The following is a 23,514-nucleotide window of genomic DNA, read 5'->3' on the forward strand; positions in this document are numbered from 1 at the left end:
CACTGGAGGAGGCAATGGTAGGCTCTGTACACCATTCTCCCAATGACAAGAGCTTGCTCTGCCCCCTACCTAGAACTGGAAGACCAAGAAAGGGCTCCCCCCAGGACAAAAACTCCACTAAGTGATTCCACTCCGTGCTGATGCAAAATAAAGGAGCACAACAGTCATGGGATAGCCCTGTTCCTGGGCCCAAAACGCTTCCCAGGAAAGCTCTCTTGAAGGTGGGACTCACTCACTAAAAGAAAAGAAAAGTGCTGCCTTTTATTCCCAAGCTCCACTCCCCTATCAGGAAAAAGAAGGCAAATCAGAAACAAACTGCAGACATTTGGTCAATAAAAAGCGGCTTTGGTGACCCTCTCCCCCTCCCTCCTCCTGACTTAATAATCACGTTTGGCAGGATTTGGGACTCTCTATTCCTTGATGGAGCAACAAATGCAATCAATTGCAAAGGAACTCTCAAATCCCAAAACTGATATCATGCAATGTCTTCCTTAGATGAAAACGCTTCCTTAGACTCTTTTTGTTTAGCACTGCAGCACAGGCAGCTCCCTATTTGCGCGCGCTTGAGGCATGGGCGCATTGCCACGAACCGGGAAGTGGCACAAAAAGGAGCAAACACCGCCCTCAGAAGAGCACGCAAACGGCAAAACAGTGCAAAAACAGCACCTAGTCATCCCACAAGCCTTTGCACTGAATTTTGAGGCCTGTGGAGAGCAAGGGGGCTGGGGGGGAGGGATTGTAGTGGATGTGATGAGTACTGCTAGTTTTTTAAAGGCATTTTCAAGGGTTTCCAGAGATTTAGAGGGTGTTTGCAGGATTTCCCAATGCCGTTTGCAATGCAATATACAGTGGTACCTCGGGTTAAGTACTTAATTCATTCCGGAGGTCCGTTCTTAACCTGAAACTGTTCTTAACCTGAAGCGCCACTTTAGCTAATGGGGCCTCCTGCTGCTGCCGTGCCTCCAGAGCACGATTTCTGTTCTCATCCTGAAGCAAAGTTCTTAACCCGAGGTACTATTTCGGGGTTAGCGGAGTCTGTAACCTGAAGCGTATGTAACCCGAGGTACCACTGTACAAAATTTCACTTAAACACACAGTGCCTCGGAACATAACTCCCATGTAAATGGGGAGTTGCCTGTATATCTTTTTTTAAAAAAAGAAAAAGCAGTCTAATCTGTCTTTTTTGCAGAATCTTTTTTTGTTGTGGTATGTTGCTCTTCAGGTGGCTGGTTCCATCTTTATTTTTTGCTGTTATATTCATGTGCAATTGGCATCTCAGACAACTTGTTTGCTGAGCAGCCATCCTGATTTGCTGGCTCTGCGTTTCCCCCATTAGGCTGTTAGCTGCAAAAAGCCTTTCATTACTGCTGTGCAGCGAGGATTTATTGTGCAAGGGCCAACTCACTTAAGTTGAGCAAACCTAAAGTTCCGGTGTGCACTTTTATTTAATTCATTTATTTGATTTCTATACCTTTACCAGAAGATCCCAACATTAAAAACACTTTTTATGGAGCACAGTAATACAAAAGTAATAAAAAGCAGAGTAATAAACAGCATGATAATAAAATAATCATAGTAACAGCTTTGACAGGTCACAGAAGATTTAACAGCCAAAGGAAAGCCTCTCTGGGGAGAGCATCCCACAATCAGGGAGCCACCACCGAAAAGGCCTGTTCTCGTGTTGCCACCTTTTGGGGAGCTGGACTTGCTTTCCGAGGCTCTCCTCACGGCCCCTTTGCAGGCGGCAGTGGCAAGAGAAACGCCCTTTCCGGTGGTGGAGCCCAAGCTACGGCACAGCTGCTCATTGTGGCCTCGCCAGGACTTACCTGTTAAGCAGACAGCAAAATGGCCTCCTTGCAATCCCAGGGATCTTGCTCCCTTAGATGAGGCTGGGGCTGAGGCCTGGCTTCCTGAAACAGAAACACCAAAAAGCACAATAAGACAACAGGAGCCAACACTACAACACAGGCAGTGACATGTGAGATACCTTGGAATGCCAGCCCCTGCCTAAAGTGGGAGCTGCTGGGACGGCAAGTCTGCAAAATTATGCCTGCCATGGAGAAAGAGGACAGAGAAGAGTTTCCCTCCCTCTCTCTTCACACTGGAACTTGTGGGCAGTGGGAGATTCGGGGCAGATAAAAGGGCCTTCTTCATGCAGTACAGACTTAAGCTGCGGAAAGCACTCCCGCAGGAAGCAGCAACAACCACGAACCGGGATGGTTTTAAAAGAGGACGGGACCAATTCATGGAGGAGGAAATGGCTGCCCAGGACTCCTAGCCAGGCTGCCCCTGCTCTGCCTCTACGGTCGGAGCCAGCAAGGCGTCCGAAACCCGGTTGCTGGGAACTGCAGGAGGGGAGAGGGCTCTCGTGTGCAGAAGTTTCCCCAAAGAGCTTTCCTCAAAGAGGGGCTTGATCCAGCAGCTCGGCTCCTCCAATGTTCGTAACAGCCTCTGCCAGCGCGAGGGGCACCAGTGGCTGGGCAAGGCAATCAACTGACCTCAAGCACAGTCTCCAGAGCGGGAGGGGAGGCAGATCAGTTTCAGAGGACAGGCGCATCCACTGCCCAGCAACCACCCTGATGCGCCCTCCAGACGCTGCCTGCAGGGGCAAGAGCAGCTCCGCTCCAAAACCTCTGGAGGGCACCAGTTTGGGGAAAGCTGGGGGCGGAAAGACTCCCAGCCACCATTGGCTCCACTCCTTTGTTTGCTGGAGATATTTTTATCCTGCTCTTCAGCCAACAAAGCCTCTCCCAGAGCAGCTTACATAAAAGCAAATCAATAAAGCCATTGCAACAATTAATAACATCATAAAGCCAGCAAACAATTGCCAGGGGGGGAAGCAGCATGGCAGCCAAGTTCTAAAAGGACACGGTAGGACACCTGCTTGGAATGCAGATGGAAGGGGGGTCTCCCCGGCATTGCACTGGGACCTTCTGCACACCAAGCAGCTGTTCTGCCCCTGTGTTGGAGCCAGATCTCTAGTGGATTCTCTATCCTTTTTAAGCAGATGGCTAACTGTCATGGATGCTTTAGCTGAGATTCCTGCATTGTAGGAGGTTGGGCTAGATGTCCCCTGGGGTCCCTTCCAGCTCTGTAAGTCTATAATTCTATCACAGCCAAGCCAGCTTCAGCAGAGATCCATGAGAGCAGGTGGAGGAAGAGGAGGCAGCAGCAGAGGCAGCTGAAGGGTGAGGGGCTGCCTGCCAGGCAGAGGGAGAGAAGCACTGCCTGAGTTCTGATCCTGCTCTTCTCGCAGAGCGCAGTTGCTGAGCAACGACTTGCATCTCCCATCTGATCAACCTGAACCAACACGGGGCACACATGCTGGTGAAACGGAACATGCTCCCTTTGGCAATGCTACAGGGGGAAACTCCAGAAAATGCAGAGACACGATGCCCCTGTGGAGAGCTCCACAGGTGAGAGTGTGGTGCTGATAACGCCAAGGAACAGGTGCATATTCCTGCATTGCTGGGAGTTAGACTGGATGGTCCTCAGGGTCCCTTCCAACTCCACCAATTGATGATCTATGTTCTTTTGCGCTGCCCCTGCAATCAGACAATTCGATCCAAGTTCATTCACCAGCCAGTTGTTAGCAGGGAGTGGCATTCGGACAAAGGCAAGGTAGCTTTCCTTATCAGGACAGAGATGACATGGAAAGAGTAGCCAGGTTTCCGCAACACACAACGAGGATTTGTGAATGCTACGTGCAACGTTGACTTTGGCGGTAGATGCAGGTTTTGCTGAGAGGTGTTATTGCAATCCAGCATATGTGCCAAGAGAAGAGAGAGAGTGCAGTTGCTGAGTGCCCCCACCAGACTTCTCCCTTGCTGCAGCCCTCCCCAAGAGACACACACAGAAGGCAGGCTGGCGGCTGGCACTCCATGGCCCTGGTGCAAGCCCAGCCACCCCACCCCCCCATGGCCAGGCTGCAGCAAAGGCGCCTTTGCAGGAAGGAAGGACGGACGGAAGGAGCCCTGAGCAGAGAGTGCCCAAGGCAGGGCAGGATCCTGTTCCTTCATGCTTCCCCCCCAACCCAACACACCCATTAACAGTGACCGTTCTCAAGCTGAAGACGCCTTCCCCAACATCAGACTCCTTCTCCAGTCAGGCAGAAGCCATATAAGCAAAACCACACAAGAGCTAAACCATACTGAAAAGGCACATGTGCGTACAGAATTGAAATGAGGAGGGAGGTTTTGGCTCAGGGGGTTGGGAGCAGTGTTTGAAACCTGCCAGGTGCGTTTCGCGACATCTCTGGCGCCAGGTTGGCAACTGATGTCTCTGGCTGGCTGGCCCCTCCGGCTTTCTTAAGCGGTTCAGCAGAAGAGCTCATTTCTATCCCAAGGAGTCCATGGTTCACCCCCTCCTCCGTTAATCCCTACAACGTCCCTGCGAAGGAGGCGAAGAGGTTGTGACTGACTCCAAGGTCACCCAGCGAGCTTCATGACAGAGTGGGGATTTGAACCCTCATCTCCCAGGTCCTCACCCCACTCTCTAACCACTACACCCCACTGCCTTCCGAGAAAGGTTGTTTTCTGCTGCTCCAGAGAAGCGGACACGGAGCAACGGATCCAAACTACAAGAAAGAAGATTCCACCTAAACATTAGGAAGAACTTCCTGACAGTAAGAGCTGTTTGATAGTGGAATTTGCTGCCAAGGAGTGTGGTGGAGTCTCCTTCTTTGGAGGTCTTTAAGCAGAGGCTTGACAAGCATATGTCAGGAGTGCTCTGATGGTGTTTTCTGCTTGGCAGGGGGTTGGACTCGATGGCCCTTGGGGTCTCTTCCAACTCTATGATTCTATGATTCTATGATTCTACTTTCCTGGAAGCTTGGATTTGTTTTATTCTGGAGTGTTTTATTTGATGTTTTCAAGTGTTGTAAATCGCTTTCAGATTGTGTCTTTAAAATATAAAGCAAAATGGGAATGAAATGAATGATGATGATGATAATAATAATAATAATAATAATCCCACCATAAAAAGGCACCTGGACATTCTGTTGTGGTGATCGCAACCAAGGTTTAAAGTGCCTTTTGGCAAATAATGTATATACCTGAGTTTCTAACGTTGATGTAAACAAATAAATAAATTATTGGGAACAGCAACGGTCCCCCCCCAACACACTGCAGGCCTGAGTCTAAGCAACGACACCCCCCCCCAGCAAGCAGCCCATCCATAAAACACCCCTTTGCGTAATGAGCTGTAAGAGAATCCGTGTAACATTTCATTTATTTATATTTTACTTTGGCAAGTTGGGATGCAGCTTTCCACAGTCCTCAGGATCCTTCCCCATCCAGAGGCTTGGCCAGCCTAGTCGCCTGATGGGGGGGGGCAGCTGCTGTCTGAATCCTCCAGAGGCAGCCACTTGGGCAAGGCTGCTCCCTGCCTTTTCACTGTGCAGCAGGACACAGCCCTCCAAGGCATGGGACCCACTGAGGTCTCCCCAAGGGGGTGCAGCACTGCTGGGGCTTGGAGCAGACGACCCTCAAGGTCCCTTCCCACTCAGCAGTGCTGGGATTCTAAGCACTGGGAGGGAGGGAGGGAGCCTGCCCAGTCCTGAAAGGTCAGCCCAGCTCAATAATCTCGGGGAGCTTTGCCAGCAGGGTGAGGGGGAGCCCCAGCCCATGAAAAAAATCGTGCGCTTGGCACAGAGCCTCCGATGGATGCAGTTCAACAGGACTTTTATTTATGGCTCTGCTGCCAGCCCCGTCTTCATGGCAACTGCTGTGGGGGGGATATACACAGATGCTGCGAGAGGAAGGAAGGAAGGAAGGAAGGAAGGAAGGAAGGAAGGACCCCAGGGCTGTAAGGGAGGGGGGGAGAGAGACAATGAGAAGAGAAGAGAAGAGAAGAGAAGAGAAGAGAAGAGAAGAGAAGAGAAGAGAAACGAAACGTGATCCGGAAGAGCAATGGCTGCTGCAGCTACAGAGAGAAGAGGATGCCTGCTGCCTTTCCTCTCCTCCACTGCAAGGACAGCGCGGTGGGAGGGGGAGACTTTCCCTGCAAGGGAGATCAGAAGGAGCTAAGGACTGAGAAGAATGAGCCAGAGGGTGGCTCTGTGCTTCAGGGACCCACAGGCGAAGAGGGACGGGGCAGAGTCTGCCCATGGCACCCCAGTCAATCCTCTCCTGCCCAGGACCCACCCAGCGTCACCCCGGACCACTTCTGCTCATTTCTCCGCCTGTGGGCAACCAGCATTTCAACCTCCCTCCGTCCCCACGCAACAAGGGCCTAGTTCTCAGTGTGGATTATGGAATTGTAGAGTTGGAAGGGACCCCCAAGGGTCATCTAGTCCAACCCCCTGCAAGGCAGGAATCTCAACTTAAGCCCCCCGCCATCCAATCTGAAACCAGACCAGACCCTGCCTAGGTTTGCAAATGTGCTAGCATTTTTATTTGCAGCACCATTAGAAGGATATCTCAGCAATATAATTTCAAACTGCAGTTTATTATGATGATGATTACCATTATTTACTACCTGCCCTTCAAGAATCAAAACACAATATTAAAAACAGTTTAAAACAACCTCCCATCAACAGGAATAAGGTGGGTCCCAAAATTATGCACCGCTAGTGGCGAAATCCAGGGTTTGCTTTCAAAATGATTTATCTATTACTACATTTATTAATGGCTAACTGCAGAAAAGTTCTCAAGGTGACTTGTAATTCTCAGTTGGTCCTTTCATAAGCCGCTTTGAGATTTTTGCTTATTTTACAATCAAGTAGCGTATAAATCTTATGAAATAACTCATGGTCGTAAAACGCACAAGAGTTCAACAGCAAGCCAGAAGAGCAGCATTATTTGCTGAATGCACTCATCTTGTGATGACAGGAAAAGAGGAAGACCCCCACAGGGGTCTTCATACCACAAGATCCCAATTAGGAAAGAAATGCCTGCAGGGTAAAAGCTCATTCTGACATAGAGAAAGCTAGAAAGATCAATTCCCCACACAGAAAAAGCCAGCCTGCCAGGGAGAAGGCTAGGCCAGAGCCCTGCTCCTCCTGCTCCCTGGCCTTTCTAGGTGCAGGGAACCCTCACAGCCAATGCAACGGAGCCTGCAGAACTGTGAGTCTGCTTCAGGGTGGATGGAACGAAAGCTTTAGTTGAGATTCCTGCACTGCAGGAGGTGTAGGTTCCCTTCCAACTCTCCAATTCTCAGCCCTGCTCTGAGATCAGCAATGGCTCCCTGTTTGTGAAAAACTCTCCCCAGGAAGATTCGGCTGGTGCCTTCATTATATATCTTTGGGCACCAGGGGAAAACAATGATGTCCTTTTAAATGTGTTAAGGAAGGGGGCATTACTGGGTTGTCTTTGTTCTTCTTATTATTATGTATTTTGTGTTTCTTATACAGTGGTACCTCGGTTTATGAACTTAATCCGTTCCGGAAGTCCATTCTTAAACAGAAACCATTCTTAAACCGAGTCGCGCCTTCCCTAATGAGGCCTCCCACTGCCAGTGCCCTTCCATCGTTCAGTTTCCATTTGTAGACCGAGGTAAAGTTTGCAAACCGAGACACTACTTACAGTTTTGCGGAGTTCGTAAACCAAATTGTTCGAAAACAGAACTGTTCTTAAATCAAGGTACCACTGTATTAAAATTGCCCTGAGATCTACTGGTACAGTGGTACCTCAGGTTACAGACGCTTCAGGTTACAGACGCTTCAGGTTACAGACTCCGCTAACCCAGAAATAGTACCTCGGGTTAAGAACTTTGCTTCAGGATGAGAACAGAAATCGTGCAGCGGCAGCAGGAGGCCCCATTAGCTAAAGTGCTGCTTCAGGTTAAGAACAGTTTCAGGTTAAAACGGATCAGGAGGTGGAAGGGGCTATCCAGAACATGCAATTAGGTAAATCTCCAGGACCAGATGGTTTGACTTCAAGATATTACAGATCTTTGAAAGAATGGTTAATACAACCATTGAAGGAAGTCTATAATGAAATATTGGAAGGGAGAAAGGCACCAGAGTCGTGGAAGGAAGCTTACATTACACTTTTACTGAAAACAGAGACTGAAAAGACACAGCTCAAGAACTACCGCCCCATATCGCTGCTAAATGTGGATTATAATTTTTTTGTAGATATTTTGGCTAAAAGATTTTAAAAGGTGTTACTAGAAGAAATTCATAAAGATCAAGCGGGGTTTCTCCCGGGCAGACATTTGTCTGACAATATGAGGAATATAATTAATATTCTAGAAAAACTTCAAGTGAATATCAATACTAAGGCTGTCTTGATATTTGTGGATGCGGAGAAAGCCTTTGACAACATCTCCTGGAGCTTTATGAAGAAGAATCTACAGGGGATGGGGGTAGGTCAAGGCTTTGAAAATGGTATAGGTGCAATTTATTCAGAACAAAAGGCAAAATTAATTGTGAACAATGTAGTGACAGAAGAGTTTAAGATTGAGAAAGGGACACGACAAGGTTGCCCAATTTCTCCACTGCTCTTTATATCGGTCCTTGAAGTTTTGTTAAACATGATAAGAAAGGACCAAGAGGTCAAAGGTATACAAGTGGGAGCTAAACAGTATAAACTGAAAGCATTTGCTGATGATTTAGTATTGACCTTACAGGAGCCAGAATCCAGTACAAAAAGGGTATTGGAACTGATTCAAGAATTTGGACAAGTAGCAGGTTTTAAGCTGAATAAGACAAAAACTAAGGTCTTAGAGAAAAATTTAACTGTGAATGAGAGAGAGAAGTTTCAGGAAAAGACAGGACTAACACTGGTTAAGAAAGTGAAATATTTAGGGGTTAACATGACTGCTAAAAATGTGAATCTATTTAAGGATAATTATGAAAAATGTTGGATTGAAGTGAAAAACGATTTAGAAATATGGTCAAATTTGAAGTTATCATTGTTAGGCCGAATTGCTGTGATAAAAATGAATGTGCTGCCAAGGATGTTGTTTTTGTTTCAAACATTACAAATTTTGGATAAGATGGATTGTTTCAAGAAGTGGCAGAAAGATATTTCCAGATTTGTTTGGCAGGGCAAGAAGCTTCGAATAAAATTTAAGATATTAACTGATGCTAAAGAAAGAGGTGGATTTGAGAGACTTCCGGGTTGGCGCCTCTGGCAATGGCGGATTTCCTCCGATCGGGAGGAACCCGCTCCGTGGAAAACAGGGTCTGAACCGCCACGGCGAGGCGGAAACCCATCAAAAACCACAGGCAGGAGAAACCTGTGGACGTGGGATTCAGCTGGCACCTTTGCGCCCCCTCCACTCGCGGGGAAACCCGGTTTTGGGGATCCGGAGCGACGTGGGGTGAGTGGTGCGGTGCTTGAATTGAGTGAAGCTGCATTGCTGTTGCCGGAGAGCGCTGACTTTTTCCTGTGGACAATTGGATTTTAAACAACTGCCCGTGAGTAGAACGGAAAATTGGACTGTGAAATTTATTAATTAGGCACCGAAAGCGGGAAGGTCTAAACAGGAAGTCCGCCTTCCGCTTTTGTAGATAGATTGAAGCAAAAACACGGCAAGCTAGAGTTCAGAAAGTCATCTGCAAAGGACTAAATTTTCATCATTTAAAATTACTGAACCCCCCTTGGAAGCAGGAGAAGAGGGGGGAACCTTTTTTAGACTGTTTAAACCTGCAGAAGAGAGAGTAAAGAAAGGTAATTTTCCACCGTCTTGAACCTGGGAGCGGGGTGTCAAGACAGAAGTTTTGGAGAAGCTCATTGACTATGGACAAACGTCTTTGACAGATAGTTAAAAGAACAGAAACATATTGATTCCATTGTTCCCTTTCACTTTTAAAAGGAACAAAATTTTGACAAAATATCCGAAAAAGGAAAACTTTGTTGCTAAATCTGCCTTTAAAAAAAAAGAAGAAGAAGAAAAAAAAAAGATGGATACAAATAGAAATTGTTTCCCTTAGAGGTAGCTTGTGAAACTGTCATTAAAGTCGAACTGGGGAGTTTTGCAGCTGTAAAAGATTAAGATCGTGGGACCAGACTTCGACCTTGAACAAGAATGTGCTCAGAAGCTCTGGTGCTTGCCTTTTGCAAGACAAGTGCTTTATTGGAACAGTTACATGAGAAAATGGATTTGATGACAGTTGCGATAGGAAATTTTGGACAGGCAGTGGGTACCTATATAGAACCCACTCAGGAATCAATCCAGGAATGTGCTTTGACAGATGAGATGAGGGAGGAGGCTGTTGCTGGACCTCGGGTAGCAGAGATGGAGGGAGCTGTGGCCCAGCAGGAACATGAGTCGTTGGATTTGACGAATGAACCTGGAAAAAGTCAGATTTGGAGAGATGGAGTTCTGCTGGATGGACCCCCCTATGCAGGGATGTTTTGACTTTTCAAGTCTGGCTTTAGGCCGGGGGGAGCTCGGAGTTGTGGGGGCCCCTAACTTTGGAGGGGCCTTGAAACATGCCTTTAAATACCACATGGATTTCAGTGTTGACTATGGAAAAGGGGCTGACTTGTCGAGAAGGGACAAAAATATTGTCAAGTTGGAGTCTCCCAGAGTGAAAGGAGCAGAAGACAAAGTAAACTACAGGTATAAACATGAAGAAGACCTGTGGAAGGGACATGGAAAAGACTTAAGAGCCTCGGATATAAGGTCACCAGGTTGATGGACTAGATGGATGGGATAGAAAGGACTGACAAAACCCGAGACCAGGAGAAGAGACGATGGATGAAGATTGGAAGAAAGTTTTAAAAAAATTATTTAGAAAAGTATCGCAAAATTAATGAGTATCAGAAAAATGTTGGAATGAAATTAATTGGCTTTAGCAGAAATGTTAAAAAGAATTATGTAAGAATATGTTATGGTTAAAAGAATTCGGTATAAATAAGATTTAGGTTTTAAGTTTTAAGGTTTTTTATGGTAAGATAAGGTTAAAATAGATTAAGGTAATTTAATGACAGAATATTGTGAAAGATGGAAAGGATTTGCTGAGATAATTAACAACTAGAATACAAAAAAGGGAGGTGTGAGGAGGTCGATGAAATAAGTTAATGAAAGTTAAGGATTTGGGAATATTGGATTTGTTTTTAAATTTGTTGTATATTTTTGTTTTTTGATTGTGTTGCATTGTGTGTTTTGTTTTTTCTTTTTGATTTTGGTTTTTATTGATTTGTATTGTTTAATTGTTACTTTTATCTACTCTTTTCTTTCTCTTTTTCTTATTTTTTCCTTCTTTTTTTTCTTTGTAACTTAAAAATTCTCAATAAATATCATTTAAAAAAAAAAAAAAGAAAGAGGTGGATTTGCCCTGCCAGACTTCAAACTTTATTATGAATCAGCGGCTTTTTGCTGGCTGAGAGAATGGCTGCTTCTTGAAAACACTGACGTGTTGGATTTAGAAGGTTTCAACAATGTATTTGGTTGGCATGCATATTTGTGGTACGATAAGGTAAAAGCACATAAAGCGTTTAAAAATCACATTGTTAGAAAAGCATTATTTAATGTTTGGATAAGATATAAAGATTTGTTAGAAAAGAAAACCCCAAGATGGTTGTCACCAATGGAAGCGAAGGCACAGAAAAAACTCAATATGGAGGCCAAATGGCCGAAATATTGGGAAATTCTGGATCAAGATGGAGATAGAATAAAATTGCAGAGCTTTGAAAAATTGAAAAATAAAGTGCGAGATTGGCTCCATTATTATCAAATAATGGAGGCATACAATTTGGACAAAAAAGTTGGTTTCCAGGTGGAAAAATCAAAACTGGAAACAGAATTGTTAGAGTATTGGAAGACACAAGATTTACCCACCCGGGAAGAATGGCGGATGAAGTTGATGGACTATATAGAACTGGCGGAAATGACTGGCAGAATCCGAAACCAGGGAGAAGAGTCGGTGGAAGAAGATTGGAAAAAATTTAAAGACTATTTACAGAAATACTGTAAAATTAATGAATGTTAGAAAAATGTTGGAATGAAGTTATATGGCTTTAGTAGAAATGTTATAAGGAATTAAATACAGATAGATTAATAAAGCATTAAAGGAAAAAATAAGGTTAGAATGAGTTAAGATAATTATAGGATAGAAAACAGAGGAAGATGGAAAGATATTGCTGAAATAATTAACAGAAGTGGAACACAAAAAGGGAGGTGTGAGGAGGTCGTGGAAATAAGTGAATGAAAGATGGGATAATGAAATTGTTTGATTTATTTTATTGTTTTTGTTTTGTTTTGTTAGTTTAATGTATTGTAGTGTATTGTCTTTTTAGTGTTTAAGTTTTTGGAAAAATAATAAATATTATTAAAAAAAAAAAAAAGAACAGTTTCAGGTTAAGAACGGACCTCCGGAACGAATTAAGTTCTTAACCTGAGGTACCACTGTATAGAGTGGTATACCAATGTATGCAAACAATATTTATACTAATAATAATAATAATAATAATAATAATAATAAATAAATAAATAAAGTGAGATCTGGCAGGCAGGCTTTTTCAAGGCTATCTGGGGCCTCTCGTGAGGATAAACAAGGTAGTAAAACCGGATTAAGCTTCCCGAAGAGGAGGAGGGAGAAGCCACACAGACAGATGCTCGCACACCCGTTAATAAGATAAAACCAGAAAGGCCAGGTTATGGACTGAGGAAGCTAATATTCCTTCAGAAAAAAGGATTAGTAGGGGATCTCTGCAAATCTAATTTTGCAAGGTGGGAGGAACCACCAAGAAGTCCGGCAGTGAGAGCGAAAGTCGCAGATCGCCAGCTACCCGTCCTCCTTCCAGGAGCTTTTCCTCATAAACAACCAAAGCAGCTCAACAAGCCGGGCTGAGCAGAAGCAGATTGGTCATCCCTAGAGGAGGAGGAGGAGACGAGAAGGCCTTCATCTTTGGACTCATCTATCCATCCTCCGGCCCAACCCAGTGAGGAACCTTCCCTAGGGAGCAAGGCCCTGGGGTAGGAAACATCCCCAAGAGCAGGGTCTCAGGAGGAAGAGCTGGGGTGGGGAGTGGGCTTCATTCTGCAGATGCCCACACTGTTGCGAAGGGTGGGAGATATGTAAGCAGGATCACAGGTGGGCCCAGGGAGCCTGACCACTCGGAGAGTCTGGAAGACCCTTCTGCACGAAACCAGGGCAGAGGGGGATGCATGTGTGAATATTGTGGCATGGGAGGGAGGAAGAGCGTTGCACCCACAAATGCATCTCCTTAAGAAAGCATGCCTGGTGCCCCTCCAGGGAGAGAGGCACACTGTGCCCATCAAAAGAGAAGGCTGGGCTTGCATTCATTTGCTGATACACCAGACCTGGGATGGTTGGGGAGGGCAGATCCGTGGAGAAACCCTCTCTTTGTCCCCCAGGGTTAGAATTGCCAAATGGCACCTTAAACCTAAGTTACAGTTGCCACAATGGAATGTCTAGGCACCTCTTTCCAATGGGGTATTATATTGTTGTTGTTGTTTTCTATACTGCTTTATATTTTAAAGAAAACAACCTCAAAGCGGTTCACAACACATTAGACCACCAAATAAAACAATCCAGAATAAAACAAATTCAAGCATCAAGGAGAGTATTTCAGGTCCTTCTTTAAGAGACATTTGGCATTCTCCATATTTACTTACCAACTTAATTTATAGAGCTGCCCCATAGCAGAAGGACTCTAGGGAGCCAGTGGGTGTAGTGGTTAGAGTGTCGGATGAGGACCTGGGAGAACAGGGTTCGAATCCCCACTCCGTCATGAAGCTCACTGTGTGACCTTAGAGTCAGTGATGGCCTCTTGACCTACCTCACAGGGTTGTTGTAGGAATTAATTGGGGAGGGGTGAACCATGCACTCCTTGTGATATAAATGCAAGGTACAAGCTCTTCTGCGCATCTGCTTAAGAAAGCCAGAGGGACAGCCAGAGGGAGATGCCAGTTGCCAACCTGGCAGCCAGAGATCTTCACAGGGATGCAATTGGACCCACACCAGGTGCAAAACACACATTTCTAGCTCTGCCTCAATGTAAAATGCACAAGCAGGATTCGAGCATGAGAGCTGTCTACCCCCGGTCCCCGCTGGTCTCCAGAAACTTGGTATCCAGAAGCACTGCTCCCTCCAACCTGCTGTTTCTGCCTCCATTTGGAAGGGAGCCTACAGGTACAAAGAGAAACAACCTCTGGCATGCGCACCGCCCAGGCAAGCCTCTGCCTGCCCCTCCGGGAGCGAAGGGTGGCTGTGCACCTTCCGAAATAAGAACTCCTCCAGGCCAGCTTGCACAACAGGTGAGCCTGGCGGGACTCCCAGTTCACCTGCTCAGGAATTCTGGAACAGGAGGGCCGCTGCAGCCACCTTCGGAAACAGCTCCTGCTCAATCTGAACTTGCAAAGGGTTTGTGGGCAGGAGAAAGAATGCAACAAGAACCTGTTGAAGTGTACACAACTCACAACAGCTCTGAGGCAGAGGGGGTCAGGTTTCTGCACCGCCACAACCACAAGCAAGGATCCAGGTCACTATTTGAGGAGCAGGTGGGGGCACCAGGTTGTAGAAGGAATGGCTGAAATAAATCCTCAAAGAATTCTCCACGCAATGGGCAAAACAGAGGAAAACTACTTCCAAACACCATGGTTTCATTAACATCAAAAATCACTCCTGCTATACTCACAGGCTAAATATCTGATTTAATATGATCTCTTCTTAAATATGCTCCTGCCACAGTGTCAATCAATATGGTCCAGTGGTTTCATTTAACTCTGTGACCTTCAGGGGACGGAATATCACACATTTTTTCAGAGACTGAAGGTGGCATGAAAAAGACTGTTTTAGCATTTAGTCACTGTTTATTCACAGGGTTTCCATACTGCCCTGTGATGAAGTTCTTGGGGTCGCTCCGCAAACGAACAAAACTATGGGGGAAACAACACAAAACACAAAAATCAAGAAATAAAATCAAAAGCAGCATAGACTTTCAGCCGTCTGGCCCAAAAATGACAGCTGGGCATTCCATTTTGGCGACTGTAACATGGAGATTTGGGAAGCAGCCTGCCATGTTTTGAGAGAGGGGATTCCTCCAGGGAGCAGGAAAACTCTTGCATGGTGGTAGGGCAGAGTGGGTTGGATTACTGCAAAACTTTATACATGGGGCTGCCTCTGCAGACAGTTTGGAAACTTCTGCTAGTGCAGAATTCAGCGGCCAGGCTGCTCACCAGGGCAAGAGAGTTTGAGCATTTTGCACTGATACTTGCCTGACTGCCCTGGCTGCCCATTAGTTTCCAGGCCCAATTCAAAGTGCTGGTGTTGACCTATAAAGCCTTCAATGGCTCAAGGCCCCAATATCTCAAGGGTGACAAAATGAAAACAGGGCCTTTTCTGCAGTGGCATCTTGTCTGTGGGATGCTCTCCCCTGGGAGGTTTGCCTGGTACCTTCATTATACACCTTTAGGCGCCAGGCAAAAAAGGTTCCTCTTTAACCAGGCCTTTGGCTGATTGACACCCAATGCCCTCTTAAAATGTGTTGGGGAGGCAGGGGGTTATTGGGTTGTTGTTTTATTTTTATTATGCATTTTGTATTTTTATATTGTGGTTTTATGCTGCAAAGCGCCCTGAGACCAGCTGTATAAAATTCAAAAAATGGGGGGGGGGCAGGAGGCACATGGAAAGAAGCATCATTAAACAGATGTGGAGGAGCTTCCTAACGAACTTCTGTGAAGTTTTGTTTTAAATGCAGGAGGAGAAGTCTTAGCAGAAGATGCAAGGGAACAAGCCCCCCCAACCCAAAGAAAATCCCATTGACAGGGAAAGAGCTAAGCCTCTGTAATGGACAGAATGCCCCCAAGGCTCCACCAGCCTCCTGAAATGAACATCAGATGCTGAGCAGGAAGGAAGATGTGCCAGAGCAGAAACGGGCTTTTGTTCCCCCATAATGGGGCGGGGAGGAGATCTGGACTCCCCCATCCGCATCCCCACCCCTTTCTCTCTCTGCTGCCCTCAGGAAGACCAGAGCAAGCTGGGTAACAACAAAGAATTTATTTCCACTGTCATTAAGCATCAGTCGTATCGCCAGGACAATTTTGCTTCAGGAGGGAAGGAGGGAGGAAGAAAGAAGTCGCAGAGGACAAGAAAGGAGGAAATGTTTTGGCCGCCCCAGTTCCAAACCATTCCTCCTCATCGGTTACATAAATGGGAGATAACCCTAAACTGGGGGCCTGAGCTGCAATTTTTTGTGTGCAGGAAATTTTTAGTACAAAAAAAAAGTGGGGAGAACCAAAGTAAAAAAATTCCTTCCTGTAGCACCTTAAAGACCAACTAAGTTAGTTCTTGGTATAAGCTTTCGTGTGCATGCACACTTCTTCAGATACACTGAAACAGAAGTTGAAATCTCCGATTCCCACCACCCTTCTAAGTAATACCCCTCCCCACCTTCTCAATATATAGAAGGATCTGGTAACTTCTGTTTCAGTGTATCTGAAGAAGTGTGCATGCACACGAAAGCTTATACCAAGAACTAACTTAGTTGGTCTTTAAGGTGCTACAGGAAGGAATTTTTTTACTTCGACTATGGCAGACCAACACGGCTACCCATCTGTAACTGGGGAGAACCAAGATTGCCAGCGTTCCTGCCCCCCCCACAAAAAATCCCCTCCCATAAACATAATCAAGCAGTATATAGATGTTCATCTGTCATGGATGCTTTAGTTGAGATTCCTGTCTTGCAGGGGGTTGGACTAGATGACCCTTGAGATACCTTCCAACTCTACGATTTTATGATTCTGTAAATTTTATGAAATAAACAACCTCATAATAATTAAATTCACTGAAAAAGAAATGGCACCTAGACATTCTGTTTGGTGTTAGAAACTCATATATAAAATCTGTATCTCGTTAAACCTAAGTTACAGTTGCCACGATGGAATGCCTAGGCACCATTTTTTACACTTTGAAGATGATGAGGACGATTCATTTCATTTCTATACCGCTCTGTATTTCAAAGAACAATTCTCAAAGTGGTTTGCAACACACTAGAACATCAAATAAAACAATCCAGAGTGAAACAAACTCAAGCTTCAAGGGAAATATTCTGGATCCTTCTCTAAGTGACATTTTGCTTTGCCCAGTCGCCAACCCGGCAGCCAGGTATCTCCACATGGTCACAATTGGACGCACCAGTTGCAAACATGCCTGGATAATGGCTAATACTGATTCTGTGGTGGCAAGCCTAATCTAGGTTTAAGGTTGGCAACTGGCTTATATATCTGTGTTTCTAACGCTGACAAGAAACCCCGGCTGAACAGGGAAGGAAGGCTCCATTTTCTGACTTGCACACCAATGGCCCTCTGCAGTTTGCTGCCTTCATTTCCAGCAGAGAAAGCCAGGAAGTTTTTCACAAGAAGGCAATAAATTAGAAAGAAAGACAACTCCAACTTCCTGGCAGTTTTTCTCGCCCAGAACTACATAGAAAAATAATTCACGGCAGCTGAGGAGAAGCTTCTTGTGGAAATTGTGCCCAGAAGACCCTCCCAGGGGCTGTTTGATGCCCCTCAGCTGGACCCCACCTCCAAGGACCCTCTCTCCACCCTGAGCTCTCCAAGTCAAAGCAACTGAACCCTGCAGGAGAAAGGACTTCTTTTTTCCAGCACTTCCAAGAACATATCTGAAGGGTGAAGTCATGGTTTTAAGCTGCTCCATTGATAATGAAAACAAGGCAGACCGATCTGGGCGGGAGAGAGGGGCATTAATGCAGGATGCAGACAACAACAACAACAACAACAACAACAACAACAACAACAACAACAACAAATTATTTATACCCCGCCCATCTGGCTGGGTTTTCCCAGCCACTCTGGGTGGCTCCCAACAGAATTAAAAGCACAATAAAACATCAGACATTAAAAACTTCCCTAAACAGGGCTACCTTCAGATGCCTCTGGGAAAAGCCTGTGCCCCTTTCAACCACTCAGCCCAGCTGACAGAAAGGCTTTCTCTGTGCTCACTGAGGGCGGCTCCTGGCCTGTCCTGCTGATGAGTATGAGAATGAGTATGCAGGGGTCGGCTTTATCCCCAGTTACGACTGCCCTCCTCTCTCGTTCTCCCACATTTCTTCGCTGAAAATAGGGACGTCCCGTTCCATAATGATAATTTTGCTATTTATACCCCACACATCTTACTGGGCTGCCCCAGCACTCTGGGCAGCTTTGAATATATATAAAAACATAATAAAACATTCACATTTAAAAAACTTCCCTATACAGAATTGCCTTCCGACAGCTCGGGGGTCAGATTACTCCATACCTTCCAACATTTCTCCAATGAAAACAGGGACATTCTAAGGAAAAGTGGGATGTTCCAGGATCAAATCAGAAACCAGGATGGCTTCTCTAAATCAGGGACATCCCTAGAAAATAGGGACATTGGAGGGTCTGCTCTCTCCCCCTGCAACCTGTGTCCATGTTTGCTCTGCAAATAATAAATGGCATCTCTGCAGAGCCCTCCCAGGCCAGGGCGACCTCTGTGTTGATGCCATGGCTTCGGAATATTATTTACTACTAATCTTATTTGTTTACTTACTGAATTTCTATACCTTCCTTCATCAGAGCATGACGGGGCAGTTTACAATGTAAAGACACAAAAATAGATACCATAGTAACAGACAAAAACAATACCACTCCCTTATATATGTGTGTGTGTGCGCGCGCACACACGCACACACACACACACACACACACACACACACACACAGTTTAAAAGGCCATAAATGGTCCCATGAGCCAAAGGCTTGGGAGAAGAGAAATGCTTTTGGCTGGCGCCTGAGGATATGTAATGAAGGCACCAGGAGAGCCTCCTTGGGGAGCCCCGTTCTCATGTGCCACCCTCTGGACCTCTCCTGGAGGAGGCACATGAAGAAGGGCCTCAGAAGATGATTTCAGTGTCTGCGTCGGTTTATACAGGGAGAGACGGTCCTTGAGGTGATGCAGTCTTGAGCCTTTTAAGGCTTCAGAGGTCAAAAACAGCACTTTGAATTGGGCAGCCAGTGCAGCCGGACCAGGATCAGTGCAATATGTTCAAACTGTCTTGCTCCGGTCAGCAACCTGGCTGCTGAATTCTGCAATGGCTGAAGTCTCCAAACTGTCTTCAGAGGTAGCCCTACGTATAACACATTGCAATAATGAAACCTTGAGGTTGCCAGGGCATAGACAGTAGACTATCCCAGTCCAGACAGGGGTGTAGCTGGGCCACCAGCCAAAGCTGAAGGTTTTAGGCACTCCGGGCCACCTGAGCCTCAAGCGACAGCAATGGATCCAGGAGGACCCCCCAAGCAGTGCACTTGCAGAAAGGCTTCACTGGCCTCCAAGTGAGCCATGTGGCCCCCTTCCACCTAACTTCTCTCCCTCAATGCCAATGGTGGAAGCTGCCTTCAGAGGTGGCATTCACTGGGAACCTCATCCAAACAGCCCCACATCACTCCCTGAATGACTTCCCAGGGCTGTCATGAAAACACAGGAAAGATCATAGAATCATAGAGTTGGAAGAGACCACAAGGGCCATTGAGTCCAACCCCCTGCCAAGCAGGAAACACCATCAGAGCACTCCTGACATATGGTTGTCAAGCCTCTGCTTAAAGACCTCCAAAGAAGGAGACTCCACCACACTCCTTAGCTGCAAATTCCAATGTCGAACAGCTCTTACTGTCAGGAAGTTCTTCCTAATGTTTAGGTGGAATCTTCTTTCTTGTAGTTTGGATCCATTGCTCCGTGTCCGCTTCTCTGGAGCAGCAGATAACAACTTTTCTCCCTCCTCTATGTGACATCCTTTTATATATTTGAACATGGCTATCATATCACCCCTTAACCTCCTCTTCTCCAGGCTAAACATGCCCAGCTCCCTTAGCCGTTCCTCATAAGGCATCGTTTCCAGGCCTTTGACCATTTTGGTTGCCCTCCTCTGGACACGTTCCAGTTTGTCAGTGTCCTTCTTGAACTGTGGTGCCTAGAACTGGACACAGTACTCCAGGTGAGGTCTGACCAGAGCAGAATACAGCGGCACTATTACTTCCCTTGATCTAGATGCTATACTCCTATTGATGCAGCCCAGAATTGCATTGGCTTTTTTAGCTGCCGCGTCACACTGTTGGCTCATGTCAAGTTTGTGGTCAACCAAGACTCCTAGATCCTTTTCACATGTACTGCTCTCAAGCCAGGTGTCCCCCATCTTGTATTTGTGCCTCTCCTTTTTTTTTGCCCAAGTGCAATACTTTACATTTCTCCCTGTTAAAATTCATCTTGTTTGTTTTGGCCCAGTTCTCTAATCTGTCAAGGTCGTTTTGAAGTGTGATCCTGTCCTCTGGGGTGTTAGCCACCCCTCCCAGTTTGGTGTCATCTGCAAATTTGATCAGGATGCCCTTGAGTCCATCATCCAAGTCGTTGATAAAGATGTTGAATAAGACCGGGCCCAAGACAGAACCCTGTGGCACCCCACTAGTCACTCTTCTCCAGGATGAAGAGGAACCATTGATGAGCACCCTTTGGGTTCGGTCAGTCAGCCAGTTACAAATCCACTGAGTGGTAGCATAGTCAAGACCGCATTTTACCAGCTTCTTTACAAGAATATCATGAGGCACCTTGTCAAATGCCTTGCTGAAATCAAGATAGGCTACATCCACTGCGTTCCCTTCATCTACCAGGCTTGTAATTCTGTCAAAAAACGAGATCAGGTTAGTCTGACATGACTTATTTTTCAGAAATCCATGCTGACTATTGGTGATCACAGCATTCCTTTCTAGGTGCTCACAGACTGTTTGCTTAATGATCTGCTCCAGAATCTTCCCTGGTATTGATGTCAGACTGACTGGGCGGTAATTATTTGGGTCCTCTCTTTTCCCCTTTTTGAAAATAGGGACAACATTTGCCCTCCTCCAGTCTGCCGGGACTTCGCCTGTTCTCCAGGAATTCTCAAAGATGACTGCCAGTGGTTCTGAGATCACATCTGCCAGTTCTTTTAATACTCTTGGATGCAGTTCATCTGGCCCTGGAGACTTGAATACATCTGAACTAGCCAAGTATTCTTGTACTATCTCCTTAGTTATTCTGAGCTGTATTTCCTCTGCTGAATCATTTGCTCCAAATTCTTCAGGTCGGGCATTGTTTTCTTTATCAGAGAAGACTGAGGCAAAGAAGGCATTGAGGAGTTCAGCCCTTTCTGTGTCCCCTGTTTGCATTTCACCATCTTCTCCTCTGAGTGACCCCACTGTTTCTTTGTTCTTCCTTTTGCTACGAACATACCCATAAAAGCCTTTTTTGTTGCTTTTAACCTCTCTAGCAAGCCTGAGTTCATTCTGTGCTTTAGCTTTTCTGACTTTGTGTCTACACGTGCTGGCTATTTGTTTGAATTCCTCTTTGGTGGTTTCCCCCCTTTTCCATTTTTTGTACACATCCTTTTTTAATCTTAACTCAGTTAAAGATGTGGCGCTTGGTACAGAAATGTGCCAACTCTTTGTGTTGTCCTTCTGCACAAAGGCAAATTTAAAGGCTGGCCTCTAGCCGGTTCTTGCTCCCTTGGAAGCTCCTGTCCTCCCAGCAACCACACTCAGTCGTCAATTACTTTTAACCCCAAGACAAACTCTGCAAATCTGCACAAGGCTGACTTCCAGCAGCCCCCTTTACTAGCAAGTCTATTTGGACCATTTAACTTTTTAAAAAGAGAAATCCTACCATGTGCCAAAGGGGGTGTCATTTCTTGCATCCCGAGAACAAGATCCTGGTTTCAAAACAAACCCCACTTCCTTAAAGCTGACTGTAAGGACACCTTCCCTTCCTCTTGTTACAGCACAGAGGCAGTATTTCAGAAAACGTTTTGGAGCAGAAGGGCTCCACACCTCCTCAAAGGACAAACAGCGGATGTTACAAAAGGCAAGCGCTAAATTTAGGCCAACTTCCTTCTAAGAAACGAGTAACACTTGGAAATCACTGAAGTGATGCAGCCCCAGGCGGGCAGGGTGGCATTTCACCAACCTGGGAACCTGAAAATAGTATAAAAGTAATTTAGGAAAGTAATCATAGGGAAAAAATAGTATAAAAGTAATTTATCTGTAATCAGATAGAAATCCACTCTGGCGGTGCATTTCAGAATCCCCCAGAAAGAAAACGAGAGGCCAAGGCGTGCAGATTTCCAACAAGTTGGGCGGTGCAAGACTGCAAGTGTGCAGAGCTCTTTCCCAAACCTGGGGGACTGTTGGCTGCAACAATATCCAGACAGCACCAGGCCAGGGAAGGCTGCATTCGGCTGCTTTCAACCCCATGGATCCATCAGTGCCCTACTGTCGCTGCCGAGAGATGCTGCTGGTGACTGAAGCTGTGGCGAAACACAAGCTCCTTTATTGCACGCACCCATCTCCTCATCGAGATCTTGTTGCCTGCCATGAGGCCCAAACTCTGTTGACACAACTGTGAGCGCACAAACCACGTAGATCCTGGAACCAATTCTGAACAAGAGAAAAGATTTCTTTCTCCAACAACCATCCGATGCAAATAATGCCTTCCACAGAAGCAGATGTAAAGAGGTGGTTTTTTTCTTAAAGAGCAAGTGTTGCCCACACAACTGGGCTAGGCTCTACTCTCCCTCCTATTAAGTACACTCCATTCAGACAGAAGTTTCAACTAGCCTCCAATTTTCATGTTTCTCACCTATGAAAGAGTATAACTTTCTTTCTGTGCTACTGAGTCTTCCTCTGCTTCAGACTCCCTACAAATTCTCCATCCGCAGCAAAAAGATTAAGCCCGAATTTTCTAAAGGCCGGATATCGCAACGTTGCCTGAGCCATGGCATCACATGCACATACAACACATATGCCATATCGTGGGATGTAGCAGATGAAGCATGCCTAGGCTGCCCCTTAAAATTAAATTACACCAACAGTACAGCTATGGAAACAGGGAGATGAGAAGAATATAGAGTTATCAATTTTTTAAAGCATTATATTGCACTGTAAACTGCTTCAAGTGACCAAGGGAGAAAAGCAAAGTATAAATCTTCTATGGAGATTTGACACAAAATAAACCAGTGGATGCAGTGACCTTAGAATTTACAGTTTCCTTCTGCATTAGACAAGCCAAACACCTGCATGTCTATTTATTGTTGCTTACTGAATTTATATCCTGCCCTTCCTCCCCAGGGCAGCAGACAGATCCACAACTTGGAAAAGCAGCAATGATGTCCTGAAACAGATCAAAACGTTCCAAAACCAAACACAATTAATAACATTCTGAAAGCAGTTGAGAGAGAAAAAGCACTTGGCACACGGCAAGGCATGCTCCTTGCTGCTTTGCAGAAATTTAACCAAAATAAAGCTTTTGCCATGCAGGTAAAATGCAGCTTTTTGCAGCAGCTTTCAGGGCTGGGAGTAGCCAAATCGACCTTGCCTCCTCATGGGACTCCAGCACCCATTTCCCATCCTCATGGCGCCCATCCAGGAAGAGGAGAACAGACCTGAGCACCAGCCCCTCAGCTCAGCTCTAGCTCCCCTCCCTCTCCAAGCCCCACACAACCCCTCTGGCTCCATCATATCCCTTGCAAGCAAGCCAAGTCACGAGCAGACTGAACCCAGTGGCAATGAGTTGTTTGTCCAAATACTG

The 23,514-nt window shown here is 45.8% G+C and overlaps 1 protein-coding gene across 4 annotated transcripts in view; it reads right to left on the reverse strand.

Annotated features, from left to right (window-relative positions):
• Positions 1-23,514, reverse strand: part of GNG7 (G protein subunit gamma 7) — a 130,142-nt gene that overhangs the window by 76,189 nt on the left and 30,439 nt on the right. For 3 of the 4 annotated variants that reach the window (XM_080988635.1, XM_080988636.1, XM_080988634.1), the window contains exon 2: positions 1,827-1,910. The gene's annotated coding sequence lies outside the window, so the exon portion shown is untranslated. Of the gene's footprint in view, positions 1-1,826; positions 1,911-17,801; positions 17,823-23,514 lie in introns of those variants that run through there. The other variant, XM_080988637.1, reaches the window with a different exon arrangement.

This window comes from Podarcis pityusensis (genome assembly GCF_964106645.2).
Source record: "Podarcis pityusensis genome assembly, chromosome: 18".
Lineage (NCBI taxonomy): Eukaryota > Metazoa > Chordata > Lepidosauria > Squamata > Lacertidae > Podarcis > Podarcis pityusensis.